The 25,351-nt window shown below is 42.3% G+C and overlaps 1 protein-coding gene across 4 annotated transcripts in view; it reads left to right on the top strand.

Annotated features, from left to right (window-relative positions):
* Positions 1 to 25,351, top strand: part of LOC126106314 (1-phosphatidylinositol 4,5-bisphosphate phosphodiesterase) — a 409,255-nt gene that overhangs the window by 140,569 nt on the left and 243,335 nt on the right. The window lies entirely within an intron of this gene.

The following is a 25,351-nucleotide window of genomic DNA, read 5'->3' as shown; positions in this document are numbered from 1 at the left end:
GATACCTCATAATATCGTGTCCAACCTCCTTTTCCCCGGCGTAGTGCAGCTGTTCTGTGTGGCATGGACTCTGTAAGTCATTGAACGTCCCCTGCAGAAATGTGGAGCCATTCTGCCTCTATAGACGTCCATAATTGGGAAATTGTAGCCTGTCAGGATTTGTGCAGGAACCGACCTCTCGATTATGTGCCACAAATGTTCGATGGGAATCATGTCGGCCGATCTGGTTGGCCAAATTATTCACTTGAATTGTCCAGAATGTTCAATTTAGTCACGTACGGTTGTGACCCGATGACAATTCCGTCCTTGTTCGGCAACCTGATGTCCGTGAATGGCTACACATGGTCTCCACCTACCCGAACATTTCTGGCAAACGATCGATTCCGTCGGATCAGAGGACCCAGTCCATTCCATGTAAACACAGCTACATCATTACGGCGACACCGCCAGCTTGCACAGTTCCTTGTTGATAACTTGGCTCCATGGCTTCTGCGCCATACTCGAACCCTACCGTCAGCTCTTACCAACTGAAATCGAGACTCATCTGACCAGATCACGGTGTTCCAGCTGCCTAGGGTCTAACCGATATGTTTATGATCCCACGAGCCGGCCGCGCTGACCGAGCGGTTCTATGCGCTTCAGTCCGCAACCGCGCTGCTGCTACGGTCGCAGGTTCGAATCCTGCCTCGGGCATGGGTGTGTGGTGTCCTCAGTTGGGTTTAAGTAGTTCCTGATGACCTCAGATGTTTAGTGCTTAGAGCCATTTGAATCATGATCCCGCGAGAGGCACTGCAGGCGATGTCGTGCTGTTAGCAAAGGCATTCGCGTCTGTCATCTGCTGCCATAGCCCATTAACGGCATATTTCGCCAGATTTCCTAACGGATAGGTTCGTCGTATGCCCCACATTGATTTCTGCGGGTATTTCACACACTATTGCTTGTCTGTTAGCACTGAAAGCACTACGAAAACGCTAGCGCTCTCGGTCGTTAAGTTGCCCGTGGTGAGATGTAACGACTGAAATGTGATATTCTCGGCACGCTCTTGATTCAGTGTACCCTGGAATATTGAATTCCCAAACGATTTCCGAAATGGAATGTCCCATGCTTCTAGGTCCAAGTACCATTCCGTGTTCAGAGTCTGTTGGTTCCCCTCGTGCAGCCATAATCACGTTGAAAACCTTTTCACGTGAATCACCTGAGTACAAGTGACAGCTTCACCAATGTCTTGCACTGTTATACCTCGTGTATGCGATACTACCACCATATCTCTATTTGCGTATCTCCATCCCATGACTTTTGTCACCTTAGTATAAAACTTCCAGCAGTTCTTGAATGGGAGAGATTTGTGCAGTCTAGCAGTAAAGCAGTGAATGGTGGGGGAAGTGCAGGAACTTTCTTGTCATTTATTATTTCACCACCAAACCAATCCAGTCCCATTCCCACGAACACTGGAAAGGTCATAACAATTACTATCACACTTACAAATTATACCACTTCTCAGCCATTTGTTATAGAAGACTATTTTACATGATGACTCACATAACAACTGCTAATAAATTTAGCACAGTGGACTCTCATTCGGGAGGAGGACCGTTCGAACTCACATCGGGCCATCCAGATTTACGTTCTCAGTGATTTCCATAAATCGCTCCAGGCAAATGCCGGGGTGGTTCCTTTGAATGGCACCGGCCGATTTCCTTCGCCGTCCTCGACACAGTCCGAGCTGGTGCGTTAACCCTTTCGATCACGAATTATTTTTTTCCTGGAAAGAAATCCTGGTTTTGCCATCCAGTTCTTCGAATTAAATTATGACTTTTCAGATGTATAAAATATTACGAGGTCCCCCTCCCCCGCCCCCCCCCCCCCCCCCCCCCCCCCCCCGCCCAAGGAAGGATGCAGCGCGTCCCCAGATGAGGACATTGTGGTCAAGTGGGTGCAGTATCAGACGAAAACTCAAAATATTTTATTTGATTTTATTTCATCAAATACATAAATTACACAAAGCATACTTAATTATATGCATAAACTATGGTTTTACCCTTGTGAAGAATGATAATCAAAGAAACAATTTTTTTCTATCCATGCATACGTGAATGTTACACAGTAAAATTTTGTTTTGCCTTTGTAACCCGGTTTCTTGCACTTGCCAAATGATTTTTTTGTCACTGACCACCGGAAAGTGCCCAGTGTTGTCAAACGAACGTCAGCTTCTGGACCAACTTCCACACTGACTCGTTTTGAAGTACTTGGAGATGTTTTGAACATGGCTGCTTGGTTCAGTGACCGTTTATAAATTAAAATTGATACAAATGAGCCCTCGGTCACAATTTTTGTCTTATTAACCAGGTTTCAGCACTTCTAAGAGTGCCGTCATCAGAATTTAGACATTTAAAGTGGTCTATAACATAATTACAAATTTATGGGAAAAGTTTTTTGTATAAAAAAGTGTAAATACCGACTAACAGTACAAGACTGTCTCAGGGCTTACATGTCAGGTACAAAATAAATAACAGGCCAGAAGGGCATTAGTCACAAAATATTTAAAACTAATGTGTGAAGGCGAGCCTCTGTGGGCTGCTCATACCTGTACAGCCACAGGTTGCTACGGACTGAGGCGCCCGCGTAAACAAGTGCGGCAGGTGAACATGACATTGCAGCGAGAGCGCCATCCAGTAGCCGCAGGTACAACTTGGCTACTTCACATTCAAATGTAGAAAGGCGAAAGTTATCATGAATATTGTTCAGTACATAACGTAAAAGGCAATATTTTGTTTAACAGTCACAGATAAAGTAACATTTTTTTCTACGTCAGATCTTACAAGTACAGTTTGAAGCATAAAAACGTCATTATAGAAAATACAGAAAGGTCTGAATGACACAGCCTGTAGAAAACAATAAAACATGAAATACATCCAATAAACCTTTTAATAAATGAAAAATTATTAGATGACTTAGGTGGAAAAAAACATTTCGGTGAACTGCACGAGGAGACCCGAAATTAAATGTCAAGTTACGGCTTTATACCGTTGAGAAATTTTTGTTACGCAACTGCAGCTGCTCATTGAGAATGAGACTATTATATCGAGAAATAAGAAAAAATCTCTAATTCTTAAAAAAATCTCATCTACGCCCCTTCTTCTCGGTGTGCAGGCGCGTGACATGTAATCAGAAGATGGTCGGCAAAAGACGAATTTTGGGGGTTAGTGCCATTTTTTCTTAAAAGGTGTTCTTTATGTCTGGTTGTAAAGGCACGTCCTGTTTGTCCTATGCAGTAAGAGGAACAGGTACCGCAGAAAATCTTATAGACGCCAGAACTTTCTAAAGGGGAACGAATAGATTTTAAATTATGAATGAAGTTTTTTTTCCAAGTTATTATTCAAGAAAAGGCAACGTTGCCGCTGTATTTATTACGCAGGAGACGTTGGATCTGACAGGAGATGAGCCCTAAGAAAGGAACAGAATAATATTTTTTGGGGGTTAGATTCAGTGATAGAGGTGCCAAGGATAGTAACTCTTTTTTAACAGAGTTCTTTCTGAGACCGGCCGGAGTGGCCGTGCACTTCTGGGCGCTACAGTCTCGAGCCGAGCGACCGCTACGGTCGCAGGTTCGAATCCTGCGTCGGTCATGGGTGTGTGTGATGTCCTTAGGATAGTTAGCTTTAATTAGTTCTAAGTTCTAGGCGACTGATGACCTCAGAAGTTGTCGCATAGTGCTGAGAGCCATTTGACCCATTCTTTCTGAGGATGTCATTTACTGTGCCAGATTTATACTCGTTATTAACTGCTGTCGTTTTGCGTAAATTGATTTCGTCGTGGAACTTTTCTTTCGAAAGTGGAATGGAAGTAGCTCGGTGAATAGCAGAGTGAAACAAGGTGTTTTATGAGACTGTGGATGCATAGAAGACACAGGTACGATCTGGTCATTATATATTTCTGTACGAAAAATACTGAATTACATTTTATTTTCTTCTATTGTAAGCATCAAGTCGATAAAGTTTAATTGGCGGGCCTCGTTTTCAAATTTGATGGTGAAAGATATTTTGTTATCAAGTTCATTGAAGAGATCACAAATACGACCAATGACATCAGCAGGTCCCTTGTAGATGACTATAATATCGTCAACGTATCTGAGACACGTGAGAATGACTAGTGATGTAGCTGAAAAACAGTTAAAAAAACTTTTCATCTAGAGTGTTGATGAGAATATCGGCAAGAATGCCAGCTAAGGGATTTCCCATAGGAATACCGTCGGATTGCTGGTGCAATTGTTCATTAAATTCAAAATAGTTTTACTTGACTGTGATGAGAGTCATGAAGTCAGTGATTTGTTCATCTGACAAATCTCTTTTGAAATGACGTAAAATTTGTTTTACGATTGTAAGCGTTTCTGTACAGGGACATTAGTACAAAGATTTTTGATGTCGAATGAAAACAACTTGGTGTATAAACTGTATTCTAAATATTTTATTTTATGGACTAAGGCGTGACTATTGGGAAAGGAATTATTCTTCTCGAAAACGATTGATTTTTGTAGAGTTTCGTGTAGAAATTTGGCCAAATGATAGTACGCGCTATTCATACTGTAAGATATCGGGCGTTTCGGATAGTGAGGTTTATGGATTTTAAATTGAGACCGAAATTTTGGGGGCTTGAGGGTTCATGTTAATAAGCATTTTCTTCTGAAAAGGTTTGATTAGAAATTTTGTGTTATTGATAGCTGACCTGACCTTTTTTTTTAATTCAGGTGTCGGATCCTCATGCAGTTCCGAAGTAGTATATTTGATTGAAAAAATGCTTATCGATTCAAAATTGGTCTTGATTGTAAAAAATAGATAATGCATGTCCATCTAGAATTGCTTATGATGTAGCTAACATTCTTAGCAAAAATTTAGCCTCCCTTCATAATGTTACATATAACGATAGAAAATTGGTTAATTCCATTAATAATAAAGCAGATGCTCTAATAACTAAATCTGACAAAGGTTGCTCTGTAGTTGTTTCTTACAATTCTGAATATATTTCCAAAACTTTAGATTTTTTTTGGCGAAAATATTTTGGAACTGCATGAGGATCCGACTCCTGAATTAGAAAAAAAGTCAGGTCGGCCATCAATAACGCAAAATTTCTAATCAAACCTTTTTTAGAAGAAAATGCTTATTAATATGAACCCCCAAGCCCCCAAAATTTGTCTGAATTTAAAATCCATAAACCTCACCATCAGATACGCCAGATATCTAATAGTATGAATAGCGCATACCATGATTTGGCCAAATTTCTACACGAAACTCTTAAAAAATCAATCCTTTTCGAGAAGAATTATTCCTTTCCCAATAGTCACACCTTAGTCCATAAAATAAAATATTTAGAATACAGTTTATACACGAAGTTGTTTTCATTCGACATAAAAAATCTTTATGCTAATGTCCCTGTACAGGAAACGCTTACGATCGTAGAAAAAAAATTACATTTCACAAAAGATTTGTCAGATGAACAAATCACTGACTTCATGAATCTCATCGCAGTCGTAGTCAAGTACAACTATTTTGAATTTCATGAACAATTGTACCAGCAATCTGACGGTCTTGCTATGAGAAATCCCTTAACTGGTATTCTTGCCGATATTCTCATCAACTCTCTATAACAAAAGTTTTTTAACTGTTTTTCAGCTACATCACTAGGCATTCTCTAGTGTCTCAGATACGTTGACGATAGTTTAGTCATCTACAGGAGACCTGCTGGTGTCATTGGTCGTATTTGTAATCTCTTCAATGAACTTCATGAAAAAATATCTTTCACCATCGAATTTGAAAACGAGGCCCGCCAATTACACTTTTACTAGACGCCTACAATAGAAGAAAATAAAATGTCATTCATTATTTTTCGTAAAGAAATATATACTGATCAGATCGTACCTGTGTCTTCTATGCATCCACAGTCTCATAAAAACACCTTGTTTCACTCTGCTATTCACAGAGCTACTTCCATTCCACTTTCGAAAGAAAAGCAGCAGTTAATAACGAGTATAAACCTGGCACAGTAAATGACATCCTCAGAAAGAACTCAAGAGTTACTATCCTTGGCACCTCTATCACTGAATCTAACCCCAAAAAATATTTTTCTGTTCCTTTCTTAGGGACCATCTCCTGTCAGATCCAACGTCTCCTGCGTAATAGATACAACAGCAACGTTGCCTTTTGTTGAATAATAACTTGGAAAAAAAAACTTCATTCATAATTTAAAATCTATTCGTTCCCCTTTAGAAAGTTCTGGCGTCTATAAGATTTTCTGCGGTACCTGTTCCTCTTACTGCATAGGACAAACAGGACGTGCCTTTACAACCAGACATAAAGAACACCTTTTAAGAAAAAATGGCACTAACCCCCAAAATTCGTCTTTTGCCGACCATCTTCTGATTACATGTCACGCGCCTGCACACCGAGAAGAAAGGGCGTAGATTAGATATTTTTTAAGAATTAGAGATTTTTTTCATATTTCTCGAAATGATAGCCTCATTCTCAATGAGCAGCTGCAGTTGCGTAACAAAAATTTCTCAACGGTATACACCCGTAACTTGGCATTTAATTTCGGGTCTCCTCGTGCAGTTCACCGAAACGTTATTTTCCACCTAAGTCATCTAATAATTTTTCATTTATTAAAAGGTTTATTGGATGTATTTCATGTTTTATTGTTTTCTACAGGCTGTGTCATTCAGACCTTTCTGTATTTTCTATAATGACGTTTTTATGCTTCAAACTGTACTTGTAAGATCTGACGTAGAAAAAAATGTTACTTTATCTGTCACTGTTAAATAAAATATTGCCTTTTACGTTATGTACTGAACAATATTCATGATAACTTTCGCCTTTCCACATTTGAATGTCAAGTAGCCAAGTTGTTCCTGCTGCTACTGGATGGCGCTCTCGCTGCAATGTCATGTTCACCTGCCGCACTTGTTAACGCGGGCGCCTCAGTCCGTTGCAACCTGTGGCTGTACACACAGGTATGAGCAGCCCATAGAGGCTCGCCTTCACACATTCGTTTTAAATATTTTGTGACTAATGCCCTTCTGGCCTGTTATTTATTTTGTACCTGACATGTAAGCCCTGAGACAGTCTTGTACTGTTGTCAGTATTTACACTTTTTTATACAAAAAACTTTTCCCATAAATTTGTAATTATGTTATAGACCACTTTAAATGTCTAAATTCTGATGACGGCACTCTTAGAAGTGTTGAAACCTGGTTAATAAGACTGAAAAATTGCGACCGAGGGCTCATTTGCATAAATTTTAATTTATAAACGGTCACTGAACCATGCAGCCATGTTCAAAACATCTCCAAGTACTTCAAAACGAGCCAGTGTGGAAGTTGGTCCAGAAGCTGACGTTCGTTTGGACAACATTGGGCACTTTCCAGTGGTCAGTGACAAAAAAATCATTTGGCAAGTGCAAGAAACCGCGTTACAAAGGCAAAACAAAATTTTACTGTGTAACATTCACGTATGCATGGATAGAAAAAAATTGTTTCTTTGATTATCATTCTTCACAAGGGTAAAACCATAGTTTATGCATATAATGATTAAGTATGCTTTGTGTAATTTATGTATTTGATGAAATAAAATCAAATAAAATATTTTGAGTTTTCGTCTGATACTGCACCCACTTGACCACAATGTCCTCATCTGGGGACGCGCTGCATCCCCCCTTGGGGGGGGGGGGGGACCTCGTCATTTTATTCATCTGAAAAATCATAATTTAATTCGAAGAACTGGATGGCAAAACCATGATTTCTTTCCAGGAAAAAAATAATTCGTGACCGAAAGGGTTAACGCACCAGCTCGAACTGTGTCAAGGACGGCGAAGGAAATCGGCCGTTTCCTTTCAAAGGAACCACCCCGGCATTTGCCTGGAGCGATTTATGGAAATCACTGAGAACGTAAATCTGGATGGCCCGATGTGAGTTCGAACGGTCCTCCTCCCGAATGAGAGTCCACTGTGCTATATTTATTAGCAGTTGTTATGTGAGTTATCATGTAAAATAGTCTTCTATAACAAATGGCTGAGAAGTGGTATAATTTGTAAGTGTGATAGTAATTGTTATGACCTTTCCAGTGTTCGTGGGAAAGGGACTGGATTGGTTTGGTGGTGAAAAATTGTGAACGGACAGTGTCAAAGGCAGCAAAGAATACGCTGCTTCAGTGTCTCCAGATCTGAAATGGGCTCTGCGTACACGATACTTTTGAGCTGTCCCCGTAACCAGAAATTGCACGGGTTGAGATGCGGTGAATGAGCAGGCCATGCAACTGTTCCCCCTCGTCCGATCCGTCGACCGTGTGGAACATTCTGCACGAGTCTTGTTACTACCCTTATCACTTCTAACGTGTGCAGGGTTTACTAGCGACAGAGGCTCCACATCGGGAGCAGCGTTGTCACTGGTTCCTTGACCACGCGACCACGATCCCGGGATTTGTGTCATTCGTCCTATTCCCAGTATCGTGGTACTGACACGGCGGACGCCTTCGACAGTGTTAATCACATTTCCCTACAAGTCTGGTGTCCGAACATTTCGGCTACATCCTTCATGATTTCCTGCTTCTTGAAACGAGCTGTCTCAGGCAAGCGGCGAAACGCTGTGGTTGTTGTCGGCGGGGAATAGGTCTCCTGATACAAACTTACTGCCCGCCGCTCGTTGCCATTTGTCTTCCTGTAAGTAAACACCATGTCGGCAAGCTGTCGATTCGAATATGGAACCATAATGTGCAATGCTGTATCACATCCACTTCGAGGTGAGTCAGCAAGAGCAGTGACTCGGACACATCATTACCAATTTCTATGAGGAGGTATTGAATAGGATTGGGGAGAAGAGAAGTTTGTGGCACAACTTGAGTAGAAGAAGGGATCGGTTGGTGGGACATGTTCTGAGGCATCAAGGGATAACCAATTTAGCATTGGAGGGCAGCGTGGAGGGTAAAAATCGTAGAGGGAGACCAAGAGAAGAATACACTAAGCAGATTCAGAAGGATGTAGGTTGCAGTAAGTACTGGGAGATGAAGAAGCTTGCACAGGATAGAGTAGCATGGAGAGCTGCATCAAACCAGTGTCAGGACTGAAGACCACAACAACAACAACGGCAGGAGAGGGCGCTATGGCATGACGTATGAGGGACAGTACCACCGTCTTGGAGGAAACTGTTGAGTTACTGCAACTGCGGCTGCATTGTACAGCGCTTATTAGACCGCAGTCTCTGTAACAAAGTGTGGTTGAATAAGTGGTCTCTAGCATGGAAACTATGCATTTCCGGATGTTTTTTGATCCATATCCTCTCATCGATCAATCCTTAGAGTTTGTATACGGTGGAAAAAGTCACCCCGTAGAATACTTTCCGCCCAGGAAACGTTTCAGTTTGAAAACAGATGGTAATTAGCGGGGGCTTCAGTGCGGAACCGCGCTGCTGCTAGAGTCGCAGGTTCGAATCCTGCCTCGGGCATGGAAGTGTGTGATGTTCAAAATGGTTCAAATGGCTCTGAACACTATGGGACTCAACTGCTGAGGTCATTAGTCCCCTAGAACTTAGAACTAGTTAAACCTAACTAACCTAAGGACATCACAAACATCCACGCCCGAGGCAGGATTCGAACCTGCGACCGTAGCGGTCTTGCGATTCCAGACTGCAGCGCCTTTAACCGCACGGCCACTTCGGCCGGCAGTGTGTGATGTCCTTAGGTTAGTTAGGTTTAAGTAGTTCTAAGTCTAGGGGGCTGATGACATCAGATGTTAAGTCCCATAGTGCTTAGAGCCATTCAACCACTTGAATTAGCGGGGGTCAGGTTGGGACTATAAGGCAAATGTTGAAAAACTACCCATTTAAACTGCCGAAGGAAATCCTTGGTCAAAGGAGAAGGTGGACGAGCGTTATCCTCTAGGAGCCGAGTGCCGCCGGGTAACAGCCAACGCCGTTTGTTTAGAACGGCGCGCCGTAGCCGGTAGGGATGGCTGTTGTCGCCTGAAACAAGCGTGTTTCGGTTATATCGTTTTTGTTCCACACGCTAGTTTAACCTCGCTGTTAAAACCGCTCAGAACAACCGATTTGTGAAGGAATTTATTGTGAAGTTTCCCCTGTTATTTCTTGTAATAACCAATAAAAATCGAACAAAGATAAACAGTTTTGACTCCCTCAGTTTCAGGATGCTAAGCTCAAAATATTAAAAAGAATACCTAATCTGTCCATAGTCAGCTGCTTTTGTCGAAGAGTGATAATTGGTTGAGTACTACAAAAATCATTAGATGTAAATAAGTTATACAGAACTGCAACCAGTAACTTTTTTGAATAATTATGTTTTATTCCATGAACCGGTTTTCGAACCTTTTCAGGTTCATCTTCAGATGGTTTCAGGAAGTTACATCATTTCTGGTAGTAGCATAATGCTGGATGCTGGCTTGCGACAGTATAGGCGTTTTTTTTTCGGTTAGTGTCCATCTGTCTTGTTAACAGCGACAGTTGTGAAGCGCATGCTGGATGCTGGAAAAGTCTCGCTGTCAAAGTGTAAATTAATATAGTTTGTGTGGAAGTGTGTGTCCTTATATAACTATTCGACATCAAAATGGAGGCAGACAGATGGACACTAACCGAAAAAAGCCGCCTATACTGTCGCAAGCCAGCACAGAGCATTATGCTACTACCAGTAATGATGTAACTTCTTGAAGCCATCTGAAGATGAACCTGAAAAGGTTCGAAAATCGGTTCATGGAATAAAACATAATTATTCAAAAAAGTGACTGGTTGCAGTTCTGTATAACTTATTTACAATCAATATACAGTCACGGTTCTAAAATATGCGTAATGGATAATCATAAAAATCATTAGTATTGTGCTATTCATTTTTTTGACACACTGCCAAAAAAAATTTTGTAATCGGGGATTATATCATTATTTGGGATTAGCGAAAAGTCAGTTCTAAAGGGTGAGAACTGAGGCTAAAGAACTATGGTCTTGGTGTTAATTTTTTCCGTTTTCAGGGGCTACAAACACATATTGTGTAGACACAGGTAGCTGCTCAACTACTTTCTATTTTTATTGGATACTACAATTACATTGTTATGTATTATTTTTTTACTATTACCATAATCTCGTTTCTCTCTTATTATTTCATAAAAATGGCAGATAAATATTTAACCTTTTAAAGCGAATGAAGCATTGTACTTCATTGCTACATCGAATCGTAGAAATATTTCCTGACTAGGGTTGGTGCCATTCTGGTATACAGCGGCGACGACAGTGAAATACTGCCGTATACAGCAGGTGGGGTCAGGTCTCGAACACTTCACTTACACGCGTACCTTAAACCACGACACAGAGCAACGGGGACATTCTCAGCAATGTTGTACTAATTCGTAACTGTTTGTTGTTGCTCCTTTCTATCGGCATTGTTATTAAAATAAATCTAATTGCTTTTCCTATTTATAATAATAACGCAACGAATATTTTACGAATAAAAATTACTCGTAAGAAAAAGGTTTATTTGAAAATCAGTAATTTTAGCACTGCTGCAGTGATGAATTGATCTTTCGGTCTTTTATCCGGTTGTTATTAAAAATAAAAAAACCTCTTCTAACAGAGACCAAACAAATACCGATAAATACCTGTTACTCAGAACTGGAATACCGGTGTTGGTTTTAACCGGTCGGTTTTACCCTTCCCTATGGCGAGAAAAAATAAAAACTTTGAGGTTCGCCGATGACATTGTAATTCTGTCAGAGACAGCAAAGGACTTGGAAGAGCAGTTGAACGGAATGGACAGTGTCTTGAAAGGAGGGTATAAGATGAACATCAACAAAAGCAAAACGAGGATAATGGAATGTAGTCGAATTAAGTCGGGTGATGTTGAGGGAATTAGATTAGGAAATGAGACACTTAAAGTAGGAAAGGAGTTTTGCTATTTGGGGAGCAAAATAACTGATGATGGTCGAAGTAGAGAGGATATAAAATGTAGACTGACAATGGCAAGAAAAGCGTTTCTGAAGAAGAGAAATTTGTTAACATCGATTATAGATTTAAGTGTCAGGAAGTCATTTCTGAAAGTATGTGTATGGAGTGTAGCCATGTATGGAAGTGAGACGTGGACGATAAATAGTTTGGACAAGAAGAGAGTGGAAGCTTTCGAAATGTGGTGCTACAGAAGAATGCTGAAGATTAAATGGGTAGATCACATAACTAATGAGGAGGTATTGAATAGGATTGGGGAGAAGATGAGTTTGTGGCACATCTTGACAAGAAGAAGGGATCGGTTGGTAGGACATGTTCTGGAGCATCAAGGGATCACCAGTTTAGTATTGGAGGGCAACGTGGAGGGTAATAATCGTAGAGGGAGACCAAGAGATGAATACACTAAACAGATTCAGAAGGTTGTAGGCTGCAGTACTTTTTGCGAGATGAAGAAGCTTGCACAGGATAGAGTAGCATGGAGAGCTGCATCAAACCAGTCTCAGGACTGAAGACCACAACAACAACAACAACAACAACAACAACAACGGCGAGGTATCTGGTCAGCATGGCGCTTCCAGAGGCGCGCGGTCGCTCAGCGGCGCGCCCTCTGTCTCGCAGTTTCGTTGCGGATCTTCGACCATCATGAGTTATTTTGCTCCCCAAATAGCAAAACTCATTTGCTACTTTAAGCGTCTCATTTCTCATTCGGACGCCTTCTTTGCGAAACCCAGCCTTCGTCAAAGCGAGATGCTTCGGAAACTCGTCGCACTTCAGAAAAGCCAATGTAACTGCACATTCGTTGTTTTTTTTTGCGTTCGTCTGTCGAAAGTCGAGGAACTCACTTGCCACACACTTTTCTGTAGCTGAAATCGCCGCTGACAACTTCATTAAGGGGTGGGGGGGGGGGGGGGGTAGGACGTCAAACGGGCCGACTTGGAGCAGGAGAGGCACCACAGGACATTTTATTTTCTACTGTCTATACTTTTACAAATAAATTCGTAAAGCTTTGTCAGCTTGACCAGGAAGGATTCAGGATTCACACTCATAGCAGTGGAAGTGCAAAAACATAACAAAAAAAATTTTTTTTAGATATGAAATTTCATCATTTTTTCACTTACTGTTGGCTACACTTGTTGCTATAGGTACAAGTGAGAGAGATTCTTTGATGAATTTTGCACAGCATACAAACCATACTCACAGCTGTATGAAACTCTAGAATTTTCCAAATCTATTAAAACTGTGGTAAAAATTGAGATAATTAACTACAACATTTTATTTTTTCTAAACATAAAGTTTAAAACGTAAGAACTCATTCATTTTTTCATAAATTAAATAGATTCTAGAGTTTCAGACACATGTAAATATGGTTTGTATGCTGTGCAAAATTCATCGAACAATCTCTCTTACTTATGAAGAAAACTATACCTATAGCAACAAATGCAGCCAATAGTAAGTGAAAAAATGATGAAATTTCACATGTAAAAAAAAAATTTGTTATGTTTTTGAACTTCCGCTGCTACGGGTGTGAATCCTGAATCCTTCCTGGTTATGCTGACATAGTTTTATGAATTTACTTCTAAAAGTATAGACAGTGGAAATTAAAATGTCCTGTGGTGCCTCTCCTGCTCCAAGTCCGCCCGTTTGACGTCGTACCACCCTTAAGAACTGACGGCGGAGTTTGAGGATAGCAGAAGCTGCGTTAGTCAGTAGTGAAACTTCTATCGTGTTGAATTTTTGCTTCAGTCCTTGATTTGAGTTCGTCAATAACATCTCGAAGTCGGCCTTATCTTTGTTCACCGCGAATATACATCCGGTCCCTGTTAAATACGAGGGAGGATCGGAAAGTAGCGCACAATAATTTTATTCTCCGCTGGTCCCGCAGCTGGAATGTTGAAATTTCACGAAGATATAATTTGAAGTTAGAGCTACAGAGGGGATTTTGTTTTTGTGTACAGCTCTAGGGAGAGAAGACTGAACTAAGAAACAAACATGACGGGCATGTTACTGTCGTCATCTTGTGAAGAGCAGGAATGCGTAGTTCGCTAGTGGGCCAAAGGGCATAAACAGAGTGAAACTCACAGGAACATGCGTGGAACGAATTTCGTCAGTTAAATTATTTAGATTTAACATTAACAACTGCTGATAACAAAATTTCCTTTAGTATTCTTCGCAAAGAAACATGCATACGACTGTATGGACCGTAACAGTGTCCCCAGGTGGTGTGCATTCTGCCGAGAGCGCTGTGTGGACCTCGCTGGCTCCTGGCGGCAGGTTAACAGCTGCAGCCCCGCAGAATGTGGGAGCCACTGAGGCAGCAGTTTTGAATGACCGGCGTGCGCCACTGCGGACCTTATCGCAGCAGTTCAACATTTCCTACGGTGCAGTGTTCGTGACACGAAATTTCCTAAAGTGGGTGCCTAATCACCTGACAGACAACAACAAGGGCACCTGACAGACAACAACAAGGGCGTATCACTACACGCCCAAACCGGGCGGGTCCCTGTGGAGTGGAAACATGCTGGTTCCCCAGTACGAAAAGAATCCAGTGACTCAGGATATTCCTTCTCAGAGTGTTCTGGGATATAAATGGCGCGTTATCGTTGGACTTTGCTGAACATGGAACCACTCTGAACGCTGCAACCTACATTAAAACTTCGGTTAAGTTGCGTCGTGCCTTTCGTGACGACCGCCACAACATTAATCAGGATGCATACGACCCAGGATGACCGGGAGATCCGGGAAAAACCCGGGGATTTTTTAGAATTCCGGGAATTTTTGATTGTTTTAGTTTTCATTTAAATTTTTGACTGGTAACAAAGGATATTATTGTATCCCGCTTCTGGAGAATAATACTACAGCAACAAAACATGAACGAAAGAAAAAAAAAGAAAAAAAAACCTAAGCCGCAAAGGAAATACGCCATGTACAACAATAAAACGCAGTGCTCTTACAAGCATTTGCCAACAGTAGTGTGTCAAAGGCTATGCAATGCTCCCTAACAACAAACTGCCTCTGATGAGCGTGACGTGACAGCTGTTTGCATTAGATTCGTTTGAGCAGTTGCGGGCGGGCTCTTGCGCATGCGCAGTTTAGTCGCGTATGAGTAGTACCTTCTCCCGCTTCTGGCTACAGAAGTGTGGCTCGGCTCCACTATCCATTATTGCCCCGGTTCGAAAATATCGTAGGTCCGGGGCTGATGCACAGAGCAGCCTGAGATGTAGTGGGGAGGTGGGTAGTCTCCAAGTGACTTCTGTTTACGTTTAGTGATTTTGGTGCTTCCTCTTCATTTATTGCTCTCACATTAAATGAAAACAAAATGGATTTTTGTGGCCGGGAGCGATCAAAAGAATTAAAATACGTTCGCTTGGTTATGAAAGGCTAAAATATGTTGTTGGTTTCAGGTTTTATTTCCACCTTTCTGTCAAGCATTAATCGCCTTGCAGGACAATGAAGTTATTTTTGACGGTTTGCTACAGAGATTTAGCTTTCATTAATCTTTTGCGCTGAGGCAGTCAATTTATTTGAAACTAAGTGTTTAATTTCACACTGTTGGCTGGTTTCAACTGTTCGCTGCATTTAAAGTGTACGTTTTCCATCTTCTAGCTCGTATGGCATTATGCCATAATAAAGAACCAAACATGAGATAATACAGTACTGGTACTCACGAAAATTTACATCCGAATCTGTACATACGAATGTGCACTTTAAGCTGAATTATGCATTTTAGTATGGTTCACGAAATTTCGATGCTCTTGAAGTATCCTCCGATGTCTTGTTTCTTTTATGACATAATCCAAGATCTTTTAATGTTTTACACGAACGAACATGCGGGCTTCCTGCGTCATGGTAGCTGCGCAACTGCAGTGGCGCTCACTGGCAACTGCTGAAACGAACCAATTTCTAACAGGCCACGGGAAAATATTAGGAATGGTGGTTTGAAAAGCGTTACTTTCAAAGTAAATTTCCTTTCACGCAAGATGAACTATGTGTGAGAATGTACTATGAATTTCTTAATCACAGAACGTTTGACTCTCATTTAAAAATCAGCTCTATGAGGACGATCATTTAGAAGAATTTCGAGCCCAGAAAATCAGACATTTACGTCGTTATTAAAATTTGTTCTGGTACATTTGTGTGGTGTATCTAAAAGTATAACACGCGCAAAAAAGATCAATATTATATGTGGAAGCTTACCTTCTCCTGCAGCTTGTTAATCTTCGAGATCAATATTATATGTGAAAGCTTTTTTTCCTTGTCGCAACACTATGTATATTAATTTAAACCATTAACTTTTCTTATTTGTGTGTTCGTGGTACTTAAGAGTGATCTTGCTATTGGCTGACTACATCACGTGTCCCATACTGTCATCAGCAGGCGAGATCACGTGACATGAGCTATGACTGGCTTGCAAAAGCGCGTCGCAGTCTCGATTTCTATGCTTCGGAAAGTAACATGCGGTGTTTGGTGGATTTCGAATTTATACCTTCGTAACATGAAAATATGCAGCGTTCATGTTGCTGCACATCAAAGATCTTTCAAAAACTTGTTTATTTCCCCCTGAGTTTCGTTTCCTTAAGTGCCGGGAAATTCTACGTCGGTGTATAAGACCATAAGCATTCAAAGAATTGACAAGTTGTACAGTGCCGAGGAAACGTATAACGTCACTTAACACAGAAAAAGTGTATTTTCAACCGGGAAATCCGGGAAAAATCCGGGATTTTTTTTTCCCTTGTCCATATATACATCCTGATTAATACTTGCGTTGTCAAACTTCTTGATGACAATCCTTGCCCCCACGTTCTGTTTGTGACAAAATAGCCAAATTTGTGTTTGAGGTGCTCCAGCATCCACCGTACAGTCCGGAACTTGCACCGTCAGACTTTCATCTATCTGGTCCCATGAAGAAGTTCCCAACTGGCCGACGCTTTGCAACAGACGCGGAAGTGAAATCAGCAGTCCGGAGATGGCTATAGTCCATCCAAACGGATTTCTGTTGATAGTGTATCGAGTGTGGTACCCCGATGAAATGTGTTAAGTACGCTGGTGATTATGTAGAAAACTACGTAAAAGAAATCAGTTCATTTTTTATTTTTGTAATACAATTATTGTGCGTTGCTTTCCAATCTTCCTTCGTATGATGCACCGTTTCGAGCTGATGTTCCGTTCGACACATTTCCACAGTACTGAAAGTGATTTCCGTTTTTCAGTATGTTACTTTCACTGAGGCAAATCAGTGATTTGAAATTATTGCAACTAATTAGAAATATTTTTCTAATCCCAAAATCGAAGTGAGCTCTCACTGTTACCACTGTTTCCCTTACCCCTAAGACTTTCTTGGCATCGAAAGTATTTTTAATCGAAAAAAGTCAAAATCCATTAACGATGTTGTTTTTAGTGAAGATATTTGAGATCAAATACAGAAAAAATGTTTCGTCATTTACGGGTAAAATGCATCCAAATCTTGTCTACGGTACACTTTCTTAGGTTGGACACTAAAATTTCCCCATTCTTAGCAAACCTGCTGAAACACCAGTATGTGCACTCCATATTTCAGCTTTCTTACCATGATGTGGAAAAGGTAAATGCACACTGTTTATTTTCCAGGATAATAATTATTTTGTGGTTCGGTATGAATCGGCTTTCACCTTTCTAGGCCGTTCTCAGCTATCTTCCAAGTCTGAGCTTTGCTTAGAAAACCGAAAGCCGCTTCATAACGAATCATAAAATAAATTATATCATGGAACATCTATACTGTGAACACCTTTATGTTCCAAACAGCTGAGCACGAGAACGCGATTTTTCAGGCGGTCTTACCTCGGGTTCTTTTGATCACAGAGATAATGGGTCAAGTGTTCTGGATAGCCTTGCCCTAGTGACCATTTGTATACCTATCGCAACAACTAACCATAGCAGATAGCAGAAATTTTAACCGCATCTTCCTTAGATATGTATCTAGAAACGCCATTTTCCCATTTTCAAAAATCTCTTATCTGTTATCGAGATACACCCGAAAAGAAAACATGATTTTTGAATATCAAAGCTACCAACAGTCGGGATGCGCACTTATAAAATTTTTATTCATGCCGAATCGTCGAAATTTTTAGCATATGTTCTTAAGGCGATCTTCACGAGGAACCTTTAAACTGTTGTCGATATCGTTACCCGTTACCGACATCCAGAGGTTCAAAAATACTGTACGTATGCACTAAATTCCAGTCTGATGCAATATTGTGTTAACCTAGTATTATGTATATTGTTTATGTGTGTCAAGCTACGTAAATGTGTCGGAGTATATAAATTAAGTGTCAAAACTTCACTGACCTACAATATTTATACAACCAAACGTATGCTGCTGTAACAGGGACACGAAGGGAAACAACTTAAAAATGCCCCTAACGAAGCACAAAAAAAGCGAATACGCTACTGTTTAAAACAGTCTGGCCGAAAAGTGATGTAAAAGCTGCATCATTCTACCTTTCTTAGCATCTTTAAAACTTTTCCAAAAAATTTTGGTATGCAAACGTATTGGCTGTCTTTTTAACATGCCCAGCTGTCACTGTTTCCTGTGTCTCAGCCACAGTCTTCGTTCTGTCGTACTTCTGTAGCGAGCGAGGTGGTGCAGTGGTTACCACACTGGACGGGCTTTCGGGACGACGACGGTTCAGACTTGTGCTTGGCCAGCCAGATATAGGTTTTCCGTGATTTCCCTGAATCGCTTCAGGCAAATGCTGGGATGGTTCCATTGAAAGGGCATGGCCGATTTCCTTCCCCATCCTTGACATCATCCGAGCTTGTGCTCCGTCTCCGAAGACCTCGATGTCGACGGTACATTAAACCGAATCTTCCTTTCTTCTTTCATAGTCTCATCTCACTCTCACTGTCTTTTTATTGTTGCTGCTATCTCGTTTATTCCTTCATTCATTCCCACTGCTGTTCTTCAGTGTCACTGCCTCTCTCTTCCTCGTTGTCATTGTCATGTATCATTGGCTCTCGCCCAATGGGACTGTCTCCTTGTTTCTCTTCCTAAGACTGTTCTCCGACTGTCAATAGTTATCCTCTGGGTACACGGACCAAGATAAAATTGTTATCGCATCCAGTGTCATATTACACACCTGGTGTTAGGTTACACACTCGGCTACTTGGTGCCTCACTTTCAAATCAAATGGTTCAAATGGCTCTGAGCACTATGGGACTTAACATCTGTGGTCATCAGTCCCCTATAACTTAGAACTTCTTAAACCTACCTAACCTAAGGACATCACACACATCCATGCCCGAGGCAGGATTCGAACCTGCGACCGTAGCAGTCGCGCGGTTCCGGACTGCGCGCCTAGAACCGCTAGACCACCGCGGCCGGCGCCTCACTTTCCTCTCCCCCAGGGAACCACGGGGAATTGATCAAGGTCACCCAGGGGAATCATCCAGACAATTGTGCTACTTATATTCAAGGTCATGTGACATAAAAATGTCAGAACCCCCTCTCCCCTGTGGACCAATGAGGACCATCGCCCCCTTCCACACTTTCGTGTTTTGTAACTGGGACACTTGTGTGGGAGGGGTTACTCTGCAACTGGACAGCATAGGGAGAGGACCAGGCTGTGTGTATTTGTTAATAATAATTACGTAAGTCATGACACTTGAGTTCTATTTCTTAATAACAATATTACGTGGCACCCAATTTTAGAAATTTTTCACCCATTTTCCACAATTTTCTGATCTCGTAACTGGTGACCTTCCGGCGCACAGGGTGAGATTGTAGGTATTGTCTACATGTTGATAACAAATTACAGCACACTAGGTGTATTTGTTAGTAAGAATGTAGTACTGCGTGACGCGTATTTTCCTCAGTTGTACGTATTTTTCACCCATTTTCGTATTATTACCAGGTTTTCCACAGTTTTCCGTATTTTGGCCAATTACGCAAGACTGTTTCCGATGTTGCGTCGACGTCACGACGCTCTCGGGCAATCATAACGCAGTAAGCGCCTGAATTAGACTGAGGCACACCTCCCCAACTCCTCTTAAAACTGGCACCCTCTGGAGCTTGGCACCAAAGGGATAGGAACAGTCTGCTTGTTAATAACAAATTAGTCACTTGAAGTCTTCTAGTTTAGTACTTCGTGGCACCAGCAGAGACCTCACCCAGACATATGTAATTACTCTCAGTTCTCCGTACTTTCCACAATTTTGCGCATTGTACCCTGTTACGCGAGTTGTGTGTCAGCATCGCGTCGTATCACGTCATGGCGTCGCATCACAATGTCGCGTCGCATTGTGTCGACGTCATGTTGCCCTCAACACTTTCCATCATTGCTAAGCCATAACTCTATTACTAGCATGTGATATCATAGTGGTAGAAACGAACACTGGTAGAAACAATCGCGTGACGTCATAGATAATTCTATAAGCACTACCAATTTCTAACCAAAGATATTATATAAGAAGTACCACACTACTTACTAGATTTTGTGACGTCATAGTAGAAGTCTAATGCCTCCAACCAAAGGTACTGTATTTGTAGCACGCGTCTAAAGAGAAGCGAGCAGTATCTGCGACAATTCCTGAAAATCATGTCTCCTACTGGAGGATAGATCACCCCCTCAGACTCCGACGTGAGGGGGTGTAGCAGCGAACGCGGACATAGTGCCCAGCAATTGCCGAGAAAGCTGAGGTTGGTGTCTCTCATTGCTACTGTGTCATTTCTGGCCTACAGATATCCCGCTCGCGTGTTAACGGTAAACAGATCACGAACCGTAGGTGGAAATATCAGAAGACCGATACACGCCTAGATTACGAGGAACTTCTCCCACTTAATCGCCGGCTAACGCCGATACGGCACTGAACTCCTCGTACAATCGTGGCACAGAACCAATTAGCGTACGCTACCCGACTTTACAGATGGGCTGCGACATTGTGTGTTCGCTTTTGTAGCGACGTGCTACGGTGTGAGAGTGGGGCAAAAAAATGGTTCAGATGGCTCTGAGCACTATGGGACTCAACATCTTAGCTCATAAGTCCCCTATAACTTAGATCTACTTAAACCTAACTAACCTAAGGACATCACATACACCCATGCCCGAGGTAGGATTCGAACCTGCGACCGTAGCAGCCTCGCTGTTCCGGACTGCAGCGCCAGAACCGCACGGCCACCGCGGCCGGCGGAGTGGGGCATCCCAGTGTGTGTTGTGTGTACCGCAGAAGATATGTCGCTGCCACTAAACAAAGAATAGGCACCGCTATGTGGGTTTGTTTTCCGTGTGGGAAGTGAAGCGTTCTAACGACGCCTGGTGACCATGCTGCGATGACCGCCAGCCTCACACCACACCAAGGCTGGCCAGAGGGACCCGTAAGCCTAGCCTAGCCTAGCCTAGCCTAGCCAAGCCAAGCCTAGACTAGCACAGTGCAGGCGTACCTCTACGTAACGCCTCCGGGCATCACCGCAAAGAAAAGGCGTTCCTAATTTTCTGTCGTTCATATTAATCCAGTTCGATAACGCTAATACACTCATCAACGCTCGGGGGAAACGAGCGGTTTGCCAAACTCTTCTTTCCTAGGTTGACTACCTCTCGTCAAGATTTTGCCAGTGAATCACAGCCCCTCACATGTGCTCATTCCACCATTTGTTTTATGTGGACGTTCCAGTGGAAGTCACAATTACTTCTCTCGGCCTCTTGCAACACGTCACATCCGTGTACGGTCAGTTTCAGCAAGCGCCGATTCTGCACACACACACACACACACACACACACACACACACACACTGCTGAATTTTCTGTAGCCACCTGACGCCACAGCATCGCCAGCGAACAGCCTCGTGCAGCATCAGATATATCTACTAGACCAGGGTTTCCCAACAAAATTTTCTCGTGGATCCCCTCATCGAGCATAATTGGTACCTTGTCATATCACAGTATCAACTACCTAAAAAAGCCAAATTGAGTTTTTTACACTTTTCTATTTTTGGTACTTAGAAAAAACAGACATATTCATTATTGAAAAAATATTGAGCTTCAAACTTTTTCAATTTAGCTATCATTGTTATTGTTAAATTTTTGATTATTGATCAAAATCTTTGTCTTCAAATCTGGGTGTTTAGTATAACAAACTCCTTAAAAAAATAGTGGCCGATTGTCGTCTGAAATGCGAGTTTCTGTGTACAGTGACTGTCAGTTGTCAGCTGCAAAGAGGCAGCGCGCGCAGTCTAAGGCATACAGCAGAACTATTTGCCTCTAGGAAGACGCTAGACGCATAAGATAGCGTTCGCTAAAGCTCTGCTGATGATGCAGGAAGCGGCCAAAACAAAAAATGTGTTATCATACGAAATATATTTAATATATTTTTTATTCTAATAGCACCTTGCGGACCCCTCTGGCATAGCTCGCGGACCCCTGGGGTTCCGCGGACCACCTGTTGGGAACCACTGTACTGGACTTTATACTTCTCGTGTACAGGAGAGGACGAATCATCTAAAACTTGCTCCGCAAATACTGTGGAAATGAAAAGGGCTATGATGCCGTGCGGTTTTCAGAGAATGGATTAGTAGTCACGGGCCAATAAACGTATTATTATAATATTTAGAAAGCATTTTTCTGCGAACTTCTTCATACATGCTACCGCTATACACGCACTTAGCACCATATATCTATGACAGTAAAATCGGGTGATATACGTCACATACGCTTAAATATATCGTGAAAATGCCTTCTCGGAGTTATAGTATTTGTCACAGTAGACCAGAAATTGCTTAATTATTCGTTATTTATCAGTACAAGAAGTACTGACAGCACAACACAACAGTAACTATGTAATGGCTACTACAATAGGGACGGCACTGCATTATTATTATTATTATTATTATTATTATTATTATTATTCCAGAATGAAATTTTTACTGTGTAACTGAGTGGACGCTGATATGAAACTTCCTGGCAGATTAAAACTACGAGACTCCAACTCGGGACCTTTCGAAGTGTGGGTGCAACAAAGTGCAAGTCTCCATTTGCTTAGATTTTTTAGATTGAAAACGGGAGGACACACAACAAACAATTTACATCAGATCAGGAGGAAAAAATCCACAATGTTCCTTGGAAGATAAGGTAAATTTGATATATCCATAATTCGACTGACGTGCAGAAACTTGGGATGATAACTCAACCTTTAATTGTCGGTTGCTGCAAGGTGAAGAACTGATATAATCCAAAAGTGACAATGTAGGTTGGACATCAGATTGTATCCTTTCGTTCTCGCAGTTGCCGCGCATGTCTCCTTCACCTTGCTGCCCTTGATGGACACAGACTGATTCCTGCTACAGCCTTAACCCCATATCGGTTGTGAACTACTACTCCTCCACATTCATTAGAATCTTTCAATCTTTTTCGAAGTCTACGTTTATTACTGGGAGCAGTAACAGTAAGAAACCGAAAATGGGTTAGTCCAGTAACCGGTTGTTTTGTGCGGTTTTAACAACCAGGTTAAACTGGAGACGAAAAGAACCGGTGTAATAGAAAACCGGTTGTCGGTAAGCGATAGCCGCCATCCCTCCTGGACTAGCGCGGTGCAGCACACGGCACTAGCGCACGTTTCGATCGCGCTTACGTAAAAGCTGAGCGTGGCGTGGCCTGCGGGCTGCCTAGCCGTCCCCTGGGGGATCCAGCCAGGCATGGAAAGGGCCTGCGAGACCAGCTGAGCGGAATAGTAGTCTCCTGAAAATAGATTATAAGGTGAACATCGCGAAGGTAATGGAATACGGTGCAGTTAAATCAATCGATGCTAAGGGAAATATATTGCGAAATGAGATAGTTAAGGTGTTAGGTCAATCTTGCTACTTTGGCAGCAGAACATCTTGTATTGTTATTGCAGTCTTCAGTCCAAAGCCTGGTGTGATACAGCTCTCCACCTTACTCTATCTTATGCAAGCTTCTTCATCTCTAAATAACTACTGCAGCCTTCATCACTGTTCTCTTCCGGAAAGATGGGTGACATTCCCGTGACTGTCCCCCCCCCCCCCCCTCCCCGCCAAGAGTCTCAGTATAGTGCAGGGCATCATCTTTCACCGTTATCTTCTTTTGCAGTCTGACGATGAGCTGTGGGCTAACTTAAAGCAATGAGGTGTGCACTTCTTCCATAGTGTCCAGTGCCTTCATCTTGGCTTTCGAGGGTGATATGTTGCTGAGAAGGTCATGATGATGGTCTACCAGTGTGATGTGAAACCGTATATTTCTCCTCTATGTGATGCTTCAAGTGTGTGAAATTTGGGTTTGTGTCTTCCCATTGAACCCTGTCTGCAGGGGTTGTGAAACTGTAGCGACCTCCATTCTCCCTGCCCACCAGATTGCTCCATTTTTAAATGAGAGATGAATATCCAGGAGTATAAAGACCCTGGACAAACTCACTTATCAAGAAGCCAGTAAAAAGGATGAGCGTCTTAATCCCATGCAAATGACATGACCTTACACCACTGCCACAACATCGTTGCCGTCTCTGTCGACAATGCGTTCCTCCGTTGAGCCTCTTACAGTGGCTTTGGGAGCATTTGCTCCCCCCATGCCAGGGACGCCAGTCCTCATCCCCAGCTGGAGGCGCCTCATCCTCCTCCGGCTTCTCTAGCTAGGAGGAGGTCCCTCGGGACTCCCACAGTTTCCGCTGGTCCACATCCAGACGCCAACTGGTGGGTGAAAGAACCACAGCCTCCTGACTGTCGGAACTTCTTATTCTTCCTCTGTCCCCGAAACCAATTCAGGGAAACCTTTCCAGTCCTTGTGTTGTAAGGAGAAGTAGGACAAAAGGAAGTACTCCAAGACAAAGGAAACTCCGGTGGCCTCCATGGTTCACACCACTCTTCATGTACTCCACGTAGTCCAAGGTGGAGATCCCAGTGGCGCAGAGGCTACTGAGGCACCAGATCTCCCCAGGCAATGTACTGCAGAATGTCCGTGGATCCCCTGACGTCTCAGCCAGTGGCAACACATGACGCTGGGTCATAACCTGCCTCCTCCCCATCCCACCCTTCCTCCAGTCTCTTCATGTATTCAGACAGTCTGACCCTCCGGTGGAATTGTAACGGATTTTTCCACCATCTGGCTGAGCTATGCCAGCTTTTAAGCACTTACCCTGTATTCTGTATTCCCACCCAGGAAACGTGCTTTCCAGCAATTCCGACCCCTGCCCTTTCTGGCAGAATCGTCCTGAATATGAGAGTGGAATTTGTTCGTATGGTCTGGATTCTGTATATAGTGATCTTGTGCCTCTTGGTACATTTTTGGAAGCTGTGCTGTTCACATAAGGACATATCAGGATTTTACCATCTGTAATGTTTATCTTCCTTCTGATGATCATGTCTCAGGGTGTACTGTCTGCAGTACTCTCTCAACC

Source organism: Schistocerca cancellata, chromosome 10 (genome assembly GCF_023864275.1).
Source record: "Schistocerca cancellata isolate TAMUIC-IGC-003103 chromosome 10, iqSchCanc2.1, whole genome shotgun sequence".
NCBI classification, from domain to species: Eukaryota; Metazoa; Arthropoda; class Insecta; order Orthoptera; family Acrididae; genus Schistocerca; species Schistocerca cancellata.
Note: the sequence above shows the minus strand (reverse complement) of the source record. Positions and strands in the feature narration are given on the sequence as shown.